Source organism: Lissotriton helveticus, chromosome 8 (assembly GCF_964261635.1).
Source record: "Lissotriton helveticus chromosome 8, aLisHel1.1, whole genome shotgun sequence".
Classification (NCBI taxonomy): domain Eukaryota; kingdom Metazoa; phylum Chordata; class Amphibia; order Caudata; family Salamandridae; genus Lissotriton; species Lissotriton helveticus.
In genome coordinates, this window is record NC_136069.1 from 507,115,897 (window position 1) to 507,130,333 (window position 14,437).

Below are 14,437 nucleotides of genomic sequence, written 5' to 3' on the forward strand. Positions count from 1 at the left end.
GGTTTGACAGATGGCTCTGTGGTAGTTCTTAAGCTGGGCAAAATACAGCGATTTTAGCGTGGGGTCAAAGGATTTCCTCCAGGCTCTCTCAGCTTGCCGGCAAGTTCTCTTAAGCTCGGCAAGAGTCTCGTCATACCAAGGGCTGCGGGTTTTAGCGTGACATTTAGACCAACGCAGGGGTATAAGAGAGTCGAGGGCAGTGAGAATCCAGTTACAAAACTGTTCATATCCCTGTTCCACATTCTGCAGTTTGCCCAGGGGCTGTGTCTCCAATATCCTGACAAACTCCTCCAACTTGAGCTTACGCCAATTGCGCTTAAGGATCTGTTTATCCACAGATTTCAATTGTGGGTTATCTAATGGACATAACACTTTAACCAACATATGGTCCGTCCAACCCACCACCATCGGGTCCGATGTTCTAGCCCGGACTAGAGTGGTAAAAAAGGGGTCAAGTATATGACCTCCTGTATGGGTGGGGGAGGTGACTAGTTGGTTAAATTGCATTGCTTCGAGGTCCGCTAGCAAGGAACTGATAGGTAGAGATGATGTCAGGTCAAGATGTATATTTAAATCTCCGACTATGTTAAATTTAGCACAACTAGAGACCAGCGAGCTAACCACATCTACAAGGGCGGCCTTAAAGGCAGTGTCGTTCCCAGGCGGACGATAAATAAGCATGCCGCTAAAGGTAAATTGATGACTTACCTTTACCTTAAAAGAGGCGCTTTCACACATAGGGAGATTCTGGGCCTTCCACTCAGCCGAAAAGCAGGATTTAATCGCCATAGCTATACCACCTCCCCTAGTTGTACGGTTCAATGTAAACACCGTATAGGTAGAGGGGAAGGCCAGGTTTATAATGGCAGTGTCAGCGTCCTGTAACCAGGTTTCGGTCAAAAAGATGATATCAGGGGAATCCGTATCAATCATGTCCCGAAATGATTGATAATGCTTGACCAGAGATCTTACATTCAAGCTCCATATATTAAGTATTCACTCAGTACAATCTAAATGTGTGACGCGGGCAGTCCCTACAACTGGGCGTACCCCAATGGGTGAGGCCAGAGAGAAACAGCCACAAGGACAATCATAAGGTCCCGAAAGAGGAAGTAAAGGGACAAGATTACACACTGGAAGATTATCTCTTATAGAGAGGATGTCAGCGCGATCGTACCTGAGCGTGCCGATATGACACATGATGGTACAGTGTCAGGGGGCCAGAGTCCCTAGCCCGCACCCGCTACCTCGACGCGGACGAGCGCAGACGGGCAGGACTCTGGCACGACTCCGGCTAAGCGACGGCGCCCCTCTGCGCGGTCCCGCTGCGCGGGAAAGGACGACTTTAAATAGGCGTCTCAAAGGGCTGCTCGAGCGTCAGGACGCTCCAAAATGGCGCCCGCGAAAAGCACCACTCACCCAATCAAAGATGGCACCCACCGAAATCCACCCACAGGACCCGGACCCGCCAAATGGCGGTGCGTGTTCCAGTAATTATATGCAGTGAGGGGACAGGAGCCCACACAGGACGGTGAGTTAAAAACAGGGAAAAATCCTAATTAAGCAACCAAAATACAATAAAGGTTCGTTTAAAATATGCAGCGCACTGGCAGCACGACCTGCGCAATGCAGCAGATGATCACTAAGTGAGGCACACAAGTCCGCCTTAAATAGGCGTCTCAAAGGGCTGCTCGAGCGTCAGGACGCTCCAAAATGGCGCCCGCGAAAAGCACCACTCACCCAATCAAAGATGGCGCCCACCGAAATCCACCCACAGGACCCGGACCCGCCAAATGGCGGTGCGTGTTCCAGTAATTATATGCAGTGAGGGGACAGGAGCCCACACAGGACGGTGAGTTAAAAACAGGGAAAAATCCTAATTAAGCAACCAAAATACAATAAAGGTTCGTTTAAAATATGCAGCGCACTGGCAGCACGACCTGCGCAATGCAGCAGATGATCACTAAGTGAGGCACACAAGTCCGCCTTAAATAGGCGTCTCAAAGGGCTGCTCGAGCGTCAGGACGCTCCAAAATGGCGCCCGCAAAAAGCACCACTCACCCAATCAAAGATGGCGCCCACCGAAATCCACCCACAGGACCCGGACCCGCCAAATGGCGGTGCGTGTTCCAGTAATTATATGCAGTGAGGGGACAGGAGCCCACACAGGACGGTGAGTTAAAAACAGGGAAAAATCCTAATTAAGCAACCAAAATACAATAAAGGTTTGTTTAAAATATGCAGCGCACTGGCAGCACGACCTGCGCAATGCAGCAGATGATCACTAAGTGAGGCACACAAGTCCGCCTTAAATAGGCGTCTCAAAGGGCTGCTCGAGCGTCAGGACGCTCCAAAATGGCGCCCGCGAAAAGCACCACTCACCCAATCAAAGATGGCGCCCACCGAAATCCACCCACAGGACCCGGACCCGCCAAATGGCGGTGCGTGTTCCAGTAATTATATGCAGTGAGGGGACAGGAGCCCACACAGGACGGTGAGTTAAAAACAGGGAAAAATCCTAATTAAGCAACCAAAATACAATAAAGGTTCGTTTAAAATATGCAGCGCACTGGCAGCACGACCTGCGCAATGCAGCAGATAATAAGTAAAATAGATTAAATAAACTTCAAACAAGCAAAGGATGGCAGAGATTCAGAGAGGATACAGAAAGCATGCCCAGAACCATAGCAATGAATGAGAAACAAGATGGCCGCGCCCGTTCACAACCGCGTGGGTAAGTTCGCGCGAGATTTTCCTCGCGAGCACGCGCGAAATTGTACTAGCGAGCAGCACAGTTTGTGAGATTACACATAGCGGCCGGAAACGGAATTACGTCACGCAAACAAGATGGCCGCGCCCGTGTACTACCGCTAGGGTAACTTGGCAAATGTATAGCTACAAGCGCCTCGCGAACACGCGCAAAAGCACGCGAACATACACGTCGCAAAAAAAAATTAGTGTATTCGCAAGCATTCGCGGCTTCCGAAATCGATCTCGCACGGATTCGCGCCCCAAAAAACGTGCGAAATTGCAGAAAAAACGATTTTTGCTAAACTGAAAGCAATGAGCAGGTGCAAAAGTTCAAACTTAACATTTGTAACATTCACTGTGGTGCTTCCTGAGGGGCCCCTCCAGAGTTTGCAACTATTCTATAACCCTGCTATGACCCAAACAGCAGGCTCATAGAATAGCTACAAGTAGACCATAAAGGTCCTGTGAAAAAAAAATTCACTGCAACAGAAAGCAATTTAGAGATAAGGAAGGAAGCAGGTGCCAGCCAGACTGGAACTTGCTAAATAACTGACACATTAATCAACCCCAAATTAATTCATGGCAGTTGAAGTAGGGGAGGTGTGCTTGCTTTTTTCACCCCCCATAAACTACAGTGATAAACAAACCTAATGGGTGGCAGTGAGGATGTACCAGAGGGTGGCATGGGTGTCCCAGAGGGTGGCAGTGGTGAAACAGAGGGTGCTGTGAACCTGTGAGATAAACCAGACGTAGAAACAACATAGTCGCGGCCGTTGCGTGCAGAAAAGTAAGTTCGCAATTGCGAAATTGTCCCAAAATCGGCGCGAACGCTCGCCAACACAAAAAACTGGAAAATCCGCAAATCCGCAAGAGTTCGCGTATCTTCGCGGATTGCGAATCCGTAAATCCGCAATTTCGCGTACGCGAGATCCGCTAGATCTGCCCATGCTTATTCAGTGATCTCGTTATTGAGTTCTGTGAGTTTGGACTTAAACAGATATATCTGGACAGTAGTTTTGAGAGCCCCTTCCACAATTTGGATCCTTATTAGGAGTGCATCGGCAATTTGCTTAGCAGTGTTAATGATTAAGATGAGACAGTCTCTGGTGCATTTCCATGCTACCAGAGACCACTCCTTCTTGAACGTTGTGTCTTCCAGGAAGAGCCTGGGAAAGTTCTTGACTATAAGGCCATTGGGGCCGATGTTAGCCCTTAGATATTCTGTCATTAGTGCTCCATGGAGCATTATCCTGAGCCAGTGATGTCCACTCTTCAGATGAGGAACCTGAAGCTGAACTGTTCTCTGTCCCCAAAATCGAAGGGATGGTTCTAAGTATTTCAGTAGCCATTTCTTCACCAAAGCTAAATCCTTGGTTATCCTTCTCCATGATAATGGATTATCACAGAAGCTGGTGTAGTTCAAGGGTTGGGCTGGGAGCAAGTTGATTGCATCTCCGGTATCCTATCCTATAAGTGCCACGGGTTGACCCGTGCTACAATGCTTCAAAATAAAGGGACTAGGGGTTTTTCTATGAGGTCCAGCGTATTTGCCCAAGTGGTAAATGAACACAAGAAAGTATGAAGTTCCTCAGTGGATCATGTTGTGAAAACAAACAGACGGGAACCAATCATGAACCGATAAAGAGCCCTTTTACGGGAGCCCGTTGGGTATTGCAGTGCCGACCCGATGAGGAGCAGGCCCATATGATGAAGCATGACACATAGCTTGCTGGGTGTGTGAGGGCCCTAGTTCCAAAAGGAGGAATTCCCCTCCTCCTTAAGCACTACCCATCCCCCTTTTTCTCCACACAGAAAACAAAACAGATCCAAACATTTCTGTTTGGTGATCCACTGAGGAACTTCGTACTTTCTTGTGTTCATTTACCACTTGGGCAAATACGCTGGACCCCATAGAAAAGCCCCTAGCCCCTTTATTTTGAAGCATCTATGGGAAAGTCAGATTCCTGTTTAGCCAAACAAGATCCTGAAGCCCTTGTCTAGAGGATTCCAGTTTCGGGGTAGACCATAACCTGACCTAGTAAACCAAGCATGACAGGACTACCAGATAACCGATCTGTTTCAGTGCCAGGTAAAAGGACACTTGGACGAGTGGGATGCTCTGTGGTAGACTGAGTTGTGATCTTATTAAATGGTTTTCTCACAGCTGGGTTAGTAGAGTTGTGCCCCAAACATCTGCCTCAGTACTAGGCAGCAGATTGAACAGCAGCCTTATACACTTCTTGGACAGGAGCAAATGCCCTCTGGGAGGTGGCCCTGTGCATTTTCTCTATAGCAGCCGATTTAAGCAACATGGTAGCCATACTTTTCTCAATATGCGGGGACCACAATAGGGATTTACTAATTCTAATTCCCAAGTAATCAAAGTGATTGACTTCCTCCAGTACCATGTCCCTGTGCTAAAGGCCTTCAACATCGGAGAAACCTAGAGTCGGACCCTGGGAACCTGATTGAATTTAGCTCTCAGGTCGATGAAGACTACATAAAGGTGTTCCTTCTGAATTTTGATGTATTCTGATATGATAAGCATGAGCCTAAAAATGTGTTCTATTGTTCCAACTGTGATGAGATATATTTTTTAGGGCCCATTGCTACATTTTTGCTAGGATTTGGTGACAGAACACCTTTTAGATAATGTTGAGTTGACTAATGGGCTTGTGGTTACTATGATCAGCTCTTGCACCCTTTTTGTAAATCGGGATAATTACAGTCCCACCCTAAGAATCAGGAAAATTAGCACCCAACATGATAGCATTATACAAGATTTAATATACTTGGCCCAGCTCTCGATCTCCAATCGATACAAGACTCCCTGACTAAGGTCCAGACCTGGAGCTTTGCCCGGCTTCTGGGACTCAATTGCCTCTCTAGTATTGATTAGAGAGAAGAACCCGAAGACAGGCACCTCAGAATCACTACTGTCCAAAGGGCACTGGTCTGTGCTATATAGTGACCGGTCAGTGAGGGGGTAGAGAATAGAGATTAGTGAAGTGCTTGACCCATACCTGCTGTTGGAGATGATGTATAGTTGGAGTACAAGATTTCAGGCTGACAAATGCCAAAATGAGGACATTTCTTTCCTCTTGAAAGTTTCTAGCAAATCCTGCAAGTTCTTATACTACCAACACTTTTTGCTCGATGCTGGTACTCCTTTATACTGATGTCTTGCATCACGAATTTGCAGATCAAAAATCTAATAGCAGTCAACAAGTGTGCTTTAACTTCCCAATATTCCATGATAAACCAGAGGGACAGCTTAGGGTTGTCTTATTTGGTCACACCCACTCCTGCCTCAAAATATGTTTTAATGAGCCAAAGATGTGTCCATGAATGTCTACAGGGGGATTTGCACACAGATCCACATCCTCAAATAGGAAAAGGGTGGGGTGAAAAGAGCATAAATTGCAGCTAACCGCAAAGGTCAAGATTGGAGTTTTGGCTACCTGAGGGTCCTCCTAGTGTTCTTAATAATGATATTAACAAATACACTGATCGATGGAATTGGATCAAATATCTACTATTTCATTCTTAAGCACAGGGCATTGTGATCACACTCTGTCTGGTCGTTACTCGAAAATCTATCAGGCAAATTCAGAGGTTTATGGTCAGCATTATATAGTTGATTCCACTTTTTAAGGATCGCCTAGAGAAGGTATATGCCCTACTCATATCGGAATCTGACCTGCCATTGCATGCACGCAGCCTTTGAACGATGGTAAATAATGCTAATTGCATGGCAACAGCCTTACAAGATGTTAGAGGGGGCACATATGGTTCTGGAATGGTCAGAGTTTCATTTTCCTAGCTTCTAATATGAATTTTGTTAAAATCCTCCACCTGAAAAAGCTTAAGGCTCCAAATCATCTATAGCTAAGTATATCCATAAAAACATATTTGAATTGAGTGATGTAATGCAAGCTTTCTCCAGGCCAGATGTATTACTTTTTTCCCAGAAAACCTCAGTGTTTTGCATTGAAATCAGAGACTGCCCATCCCTAAAAAGGCTGCTCCATTGAGGCACTCAGTGAGCTGTGGCTGAACCCTGGGCGATCCACCCTGTTCATGGGGCTGTGATGTTTCACCACCTGGATGACAATGCAGAAAATCACTGTGCCTGCTGTGACCTGATCTAGGTTGTGGGAGGACCAAGAACGATAACAGCTAGACATTGCAATTGAAAGACCACTATCACCTATTTCCATACTATAGAGAGGAGACATTTGATTAAGGCACTGTTCAAGGAAAGGCGTTGTGTCCCAAATGACTCGGCTGACTTTGCGTAAATGGGGCTGAGGGCTGATGCCAGAGGAGACCATTTCCCAGTATTGAACTATACACCAATCTGATCTCCCTGCTATTTTGAAAGTCTTCCCGAATCTGCTGACATTGCCTTAATACATATTGTACACCTCTGTCTTAGTATACCAGTGCAAGACTGAACTCAAAATAATGCAAAGTGGTCATCTAGGGTCCCTATGTTGCCCCCATTGAGATTTTTCTCTTCTGGACATCTTCTGACAGGTGTCTTAGTCACAATATCAGCCTCAACACCAGTAAGAAAATGACATTTCTTTGAAGTAATAATATGGCGGAAGCAGGCATCTGGCTCTCCCTGTTGCAAAACACATTGATGAGGTAATTGTTGAATATCAGCACAGCTATGGGTAAGTTTGAAACAGAGTCACATAAATGTCAGAGGAGGTAAAATCCATAATAACCGGATTGGTTACATTCTACTTGCACTTGGGGTAAGCTGCAGCACACGATAATGGAAATAGAAGTTTGTTGAGAAGGTCAAGTACGCCAATTTCTTGAGGTTGATGGTAGACTTAATCCCTAGAATACTGGGTGTTCTCTTTTCTGAGGAATCAAGTTAAAATGCACTCATACTGTGATTGTGTGTTTGTTGTTCCACCAGCATGACATGGGCAGCATGTGTGTATCTTGGAATAGAAATTGGCCCTTGCCTCTGCAGGGTCACAGTATAGATGTATAAATATTGGGAAACAAAATTTTTTGTTGCCAATATGAAGCATAATTGTTTCTTGGTTCTAACCCAATGTCTCAAATTTGAGGACATTACATATAGCTTATTTGAACCTGCCGGAATATTTGTGTTTTTAGATGGTCATACAACAGAACATTATAAACCTTGCACCCTCAGAGTATTTCTGGAAGGCTTTGAAACTACAACAGTGGAAGTCCCAGGGACATAGCTTCAGTTAACGAGCGCTCTCTCTCCCTTGATGGTTCAAAACACAAAAGACAAGACAGAAGGAGATCAGACAAATTGAGCATGCATGAAACTGTGGATTGACTGTCTAGGGACAGAGAAAAGTTCCAGATCTCAACTGAAGTTTCATCGTAAGTGATTTCACAATCCTCCACATCAGTAATAAATAGGATATGTGCTTCTTCCATTGTAGAATGCAGTGAAGACAGGGCCCTGCTTGCACACATTGCTATGTTAGCATAAGCTTATTAGAACTATAAACTCCATTTTGCCACTTTGCAGCTTTTGCACACAACACTAAATGTAACTGTTGACCTTAGTCTGTACACGGCATGTAGAAGTCTTCAAGGTCACCATAACATTGTATGCTGTTATTCAGGTTGATTGACCCACACTCTAGACACAAAAGAGAAAACACAGCAGCAGCTAATTGAAATTCTAGTACCTTTAATATTGCACCGCATTTATGATTTAGACACACTTGGAGAAAACCTTTTCGAGTGAGAGAGATTTTGCTGATCCTGTGAGGTGATTCATCATTGCTGATCATGGAGGTATGGGGTTCTCCATTCAAGCCGAAGAGACCTTCTATTATTATAAAACCTAGTTCCTAGCAGGGGAGGATAGTTCACAAGACGCTGTATGACCTGTTTCCACTATCATTATAACACAATTTCTCCCTTTGTGTTTTATGGAATTGCAACAATGCTGATTGTATTATTTTTACTCATATGCCTGCTTATGTCAGCAAAAATGCTGCATCTTAGAGCACGTCGTTAAAATAAACATTTTAAACTTTTCTGTGTCTCTGATTACTCACTTTGTGTACTGCTATGAGAATAAAAACAAAAGAGTGTTCTTCATTCCCACCATTCCTGAGAGTACCCTAAGTCACATGTTCTGGGTTGTCTAATCATTGGTAGCTTCGCTATAGGACGGAGATCTGATGAGACACTGATGCTAGTCGGATAGGGGTTCTGGATACTGAGGTGAGTTTCTGGTACACCACAATACCCTGAGGTCCTGGTTTCCTGCCCACAGTTCTGTGCCTACACAGAATCCCTTCAACATGGCGCATGCAACGTTTGGTCTTATATTGGAGATGCTCGAGTAGTGCTTATAACAGTCCACGACACCCTCACTCCTGTTTCCGGTTGACAGTAGTGACGGATTAACTTACCTATACGAATGTGTTATAGGTTTATTCAAGCTTGAGATTTTAAAAAAGGTTTGTACTTTGAATTAATATCCATTGTGCTACAATTCAGTTAAATTGTTTTTTCTCTACTGTGTCCTAATGAGTGATGTTGAAATCGCCTACCCGTCCACAATCATTGGCAGGTGTTTGGGGTGCCCTTGGAAGGCATGGCAGTACTTTTTGTGGTGAGTGCTGAGGCAGCTTACCCATTTGAGCTTTTCTACTCATGGGTTACCTTTCCTGCAGTAAATGCTGTAGCGCAACCAGATGGACCGGCCGGGATAAAAATGAGTCCCATTATGGTTAATTTGGTTATGGGCAAGCGCCCTCAAGAGAAAGACGATATGCCTTTTTGGCATGCCGAGAAATTTGACCAACTGGAAGCAGTATTTCCTAATACAACTCCTGTTGAGAAACAGGATTTTGACAATCAGTTTACAGAAAGACTTAGTACCAGAGGTAACAGATTGTGAGACCTGGTGTAAAATATTTGCGGCAGTCTATGCTAAGTGTCGTCTATGATTGTCTTGCCCTCCGTGATCAAGCATGTTCAAGATCAACACGGTCAGGAGGCGGCTGTTGAATTGTGAATGAGACTTGTTGGAGTGTTTGACTTAGTTTCTGATCTCATCCTTGCTACTGTTAAGGGGGATGCGGTAAACTTTCAGGTGTCCAATGCTTTGCGCAATGTCCCCGATGCCAATAAACCCAGGCAGTTACCAAAAGTCTTATAAGACCATAGGCCGTATTAGTTTTGGTATTTTTAGCTAGATTCATCATTATCCAGTTTTGCGAGTCCTTAATAGCGATTCATAAGGAATCGCTATTAAGGACTTGCAAAACGGGATTCATGTAGGAATGCAAAAAATATTGCGATTCCTACATCTTCCTTATTTGCCTACAGGCCCATAGGAATGAATGGGGAGTTATTCCTTATTTGCGATTAGCAATTTGCTAATCGCAAATAAGGATGCGATTTCAAGGGAGCCAGGGGTGTCCAAAGGACACCCTGTAGCACCCCTGAAAAGCAAATGAAGCCAGATGTTGCGCACACACATGTCCAAAGGACGTGTGTGTGTAACATACCACTCAGAAAAATGCACTAAAGTGCATTTTTCTGAGTTTTCGCTATTTACCACGAAGTCTGACTTCGTGGTAAATAGCGGCCAGAAATTGCGAATTCGCAAATTGAAAATGGTTGATGAATTGCATTTAAGGAATCTCAAATAGAGATTCCTTAAATGCAATTCCTCGCAAATATGCGATTTCGCAATTAGAAATTTTTGCATTTGGGATGATGAATCCCAAATGCAAAAATTGCCCTCACAAAGGGCCAGATTCTCAGAATCTGGCCCTTTGCGAGCCGTTTTCGGCTTGATGAATCTAGCTGTAAGTCTTTTGCTAAAACAGCAGCACAACCGCAAACTCAGACGGCTAAGTCTAACAATGACGACCATCCAGTTTTTCCAAAACAGAATTGGAAAAATAAAAAACTGGGGAAACAGCAACAGAAACAGGGGTTGCTTCCTGCATCACCAATACCTGTGTCTACTGTGCGCACATATGATTTGTGCTACTGCGCGAGTATTGTCACCTGATCGATTTCAGGTTCCTGATCAACATTCTCCTCATTCTTTGCAGGAAATCAGTCTTACAAACCGGTGGAGGAGAACGCGGCAAAGGCCGGGGTGCCCCACAAGGACGTGAGCAGCCCCTCCAGACGAATGGCAAAGGAAAGCAGGCCGACTTTCAACGCCAACGCCCTCAGTTTCAGAAAATAGAAGGTTGCTGCTTTAACCCCGAGGTATGCCACGGATAGTGAGAACACAGCTTCGGAACCTGACATGGGCGCTAACGCTGCTCGACAGCGCGGCGGAGGTTACAGTAGTGCGGCAAGCACTGAGTCCGTATGTGAAGGCGACTACAACTGACACGTTTATCACTGTAGAAACAGCTGACACTAGAGTGGCTCCCCCTGACAGACTATATGACATAGTCCTTTTAATTGAAGGTGACATACAGCGTAACATAAAAGGTTTTTTGGGGGAAAGTCTGACCTCTACATATGACATTTTGTTAGCAGGGGAAGACTGGCCCCCACCTTTTGTTTTAGCTGCTCCGAGAGTGGAGGAGGTAATCCTCCCTAGTTTTGCTCACACAGTGCCGAAGGAGCAGGCGCAGAATTTTGCAGAAGAGTAGGCTAAGGTGCTTGCATCAGCTTTGTACCGTACTGAATGTGGATGGGAAAAACTTTCGCCCAGACATGAGATACAATTGCAGTCTATGCCACAGCCTCAACCCAATACCCCATGCGGCGTGAGGCGAAGGCTCTAGTTGCAGAAATCCTTGTACAATTGGAATATCAAGGTGTAATTGAGACATGTGTGCCACCCATGAATAATCCTCTTTTTACTGTAGCCAAACCTGATGGGTCGTAACCCCTAGTATTAGATTACTGGCATTTGAACTCCTATTGTCGGACCTGCGCGGTGCAGAATACCCACAGTTTGGCCCTAGTTGATAGTCTAGTGAGAAAAAAGTTTAAGACCACGCTTGATATATCAATGGCTTTTTTTTGCCATAACCTGTCCTCTATTAGTAGTCAATGGACAGCTTTTACTTCTGGCAGCAAACAAAGACAGTTCAAATGATTAGCCTTGGGCTATAGAAACAGTCCAGGTGTCTTTGCCACACGTGTAGTCTCTCTATTAGAGAACATCCACCCTAATGCGTACTCGTATGTTGATGATATTTATATCACAGACGATTAATTATGGCCGCAACTGTGTTGTGTTGACTGCATCAATGTTATGTTTGCAGACTTCGGTTGCAAATTTAACTTTGCGGAAACTCACAGTGCAGAGTACACACAATGTAATTCATGGGCTATAAGCTGAACAATGAAGGTCGAGGTTTAGCACCTCACTTCCTGGAGACATGCGCACAGCTGCGTGCTCCAACAACTCTGAAAAAACTACAATCTTTACTGTTTTTTTAAGATTCCGGGCATACTTACATTCCCAATTATGCCCAGTGTATCAAGCCGCTATATGCCTTGATACAACATACTTTTACCAGATCATGCTGGCTGCCAGAACATTCAGCTATACTGCAATCATTGCATTCTGATCTTCTTGAATCTAAATACTTACTGACTCGTGACAACCACACGAACCTGGTAATAAGAATTGTGCCAGGCGCAGTGGGTTTCACATACTTGACGTTTAATGAAAGAGACAAGGTCCGTATTGCTTACAAGCCACACTTGAACACATCGGCTTAAATGCGGTTTTCTACTTCGAGAAAGTCTTGACTGCAGTGCAGATGGCGATTCTGAAAGAGAGAGCACTGTCTCAGGGGAAACGCATGTTGATTGTTACACCGTATCCTGCCCTTGAGGAAGTGACGAAAGCCATTTACCTAATTCAAAAGCTTTGCATCCAAGTTCGATACAATGGGCCACGTCCTTGATTTCTTCGGATGTCACGTTTAGCTTTGATTCCTCATTGCAAACTTAGGAGTATTTACAGTACAAATTTGTTCATCCTGCTCCTTTGTCCTTCTGCCTGCCAGAGGATTTCCATTGTATCATTTAAACTGACTGTTCGGCACAACCGGTGACAGAGTCAAACCATGCTTATTCAGCGGCCTGCGCAATAGTGGTGGGTACCATGGTGAATGGAGAGTTCAAGTCTGATGTCCTGCATACTCAGACATTAGGGGACTGTACTGCCCAGTTGGCAGAGCTACTGGCTCTGGTGCTTGCACTGGAGTACGCTGATGCTTGTGTGGCTATCAATCAATCAGTCAATCATAGCATTTGTAAAGAGCACTGCATTCCCCTGGGGGTCTCAAGGCGCTGGGGGGAAGCTACTACTGTTGGAAGAGCCATGTCTTGAGAAGTCTCCTGAAGGTTAGAAGGTCTTCGGTCTGCCGCAGGCAGATGGGGAGGGTGTTCCATGTCTTGGCGGCGAGGTGGAAGAATGATTTGCTGCCAGTGGTCACTCTTCAGATGCGGGAGAAAGTGGCGAGGGCACGGTCTGTGGAGTGGAGCTCGCGGGTGGGGGTCTAGAGGCTGAGTCGGCTGTTGAGGTATGCTGGTCTCGTGTTGTGGAGTGCCTTGTGTGCATGGGTGAGGAGTTTGAAGGTTATCCGGTTGTTGACAGGGAGCCAGTGCAGGTCTCTCAAGTGGAGTATGATGTGGCTGTGGTGAGGGATGTCGAGGATCAGGCGTGTGGAGGTGTTCTGGATGCGTTGGAGCCGTTTCAGGAGTTTGGTCGGGGCTCCTGCATAGAGTGCATTTCTGTAGTCCAGTCTACTGCTGACGAGGGCCTGGGTGACCGTTCTTCTTGTTTCGGTGGGGATCCACTTGAAGATCCTGAGAAGCATGCGGAGGGTGTTGAAGCAGGAGGAGGAGATGGGGTTGACCTGCTTCGTCATGGAAAGGGTAGAGTCGAGGATGACCCCTAGGTTGCGTGCATGGTTGGTGGGTGTAGGGGGTGCTCCTAGTGCAGTCGGCCACTAGGAGTCATCCCAGGCTGAGAGGGTGGATCCGAGGATGAGGACCTCCATCTTGTCTGAGTTCAGCTTCAGTCGGCTGTTCCTCATCCAGTAGGCGACGGCCTTCATTCCTTCGTGGAGGTTGGCTTTAGCGGTGTGGGGTCTTTGATGAGTTAGAGGATCATCTCGGTGGCGTCGGCATAGGAGATGATGTTGAGGTCATGCCATTGCGTGATGTGGGCGAGTGGTGCCATGTAAACGTTGAACAATGTTGGGCTGAGGGATGAGCCTTGGGGTACGCCGCAGATGATCCTGGTGGCTTCGGAGCGCAAGGGGGAGGCGGATGTTGTGTGTTCCGCTGGAGAGGAAGGAGGTGATCCAATCCAGGGCCTTGTCTTGGATCCCAGGGTCGTAGAGGCGTGTTTGTAGTGTCCGGTGGCAGACTGTGGCAAAGGCGGCTGACAGGTCCAGGAGGATGAGGGTCATGGTTTCTCTGTTGTCAAGCAGGGTTCTGATGTCATAGGTGGCGGCGATGAGTTCAGTTTCAGTGCTGTGGTTGCTGCGGAACCTGGACTGGGACGCGTCCAGGATGCTGTTCTCCTCGAGGAAGCTGGTTAGGATGGTCAGATGTTTGTTGACAACTTTTTTGATGACCTTTGCCGGGAACAGGAGCAGGGAGATGGGTCAGAAGTTCTTGAGGTCCGTGGGGTCTGCCTTGGGTTTCTTGAGTAAGTCTT